Genomic DNA, 624 nt, shown 5'->3' with positions numbered 1-624 from the left:
ACTTTGCCTCTTCAGTGAAAATAAATTTTATTTTATATTTCAACGCGTTTTGTATTTATAATACAGAATTATTTATTTTCATGAAACAAATGATTCGTCTCAATCATACAAAAATATTATATTGTTTTTGGCGGCATAAAATATTAACTAGTTATGCAAAGTAATACGTAGTTGATAATATAAAGCAATATACTACTTGCTAATGTAACAAAAGAAAAAAAATAATATATATATATATATATATATATATATATATATATATATATATATATATATATATATATATATTTATATTTATATTTATATTTATATTTATAAGATAAAAAACAAAATATTAGCAAAAACGAATTTTCTTTGAGAGAAACGAGTGAAATGCCGGTGGGTTGAAATCACTTGGTTGGTGTTCAGGTGTAGTTTACAGACGAGAAAAAACACTTACAGCGAAAAAAAGACAATTAGTATTATAATTATTAATTTATTTTTATTATTTTTATTTATTATCGATCATTTTTATATATTTTTTACATTTTAAGAAGAAAAAGCCTCCTCTTGCTGTACGAAAACAAAACAAATGCAGAAATTTTCTGAGTTCAACTCGTTCGGTGCTTCAAGTACCGAGTACCG

The sequence above is a fragment of the Eimeria mitis genome, genomic scaffold, assembly GCF_000499745.2.
Source record: "Eimeria mitis Houghton genomic scaffold, Emh_scaff138, whole genome shotgun sequence".
NCBI lineage: Eukaryota > Apicomplexa > Conoidasida > Eucoccidiorida > Eimeriidae > Eimeria > Eimeria mitis.
This window is presented reverse-complemented; position numbering follows the sequence as displayed.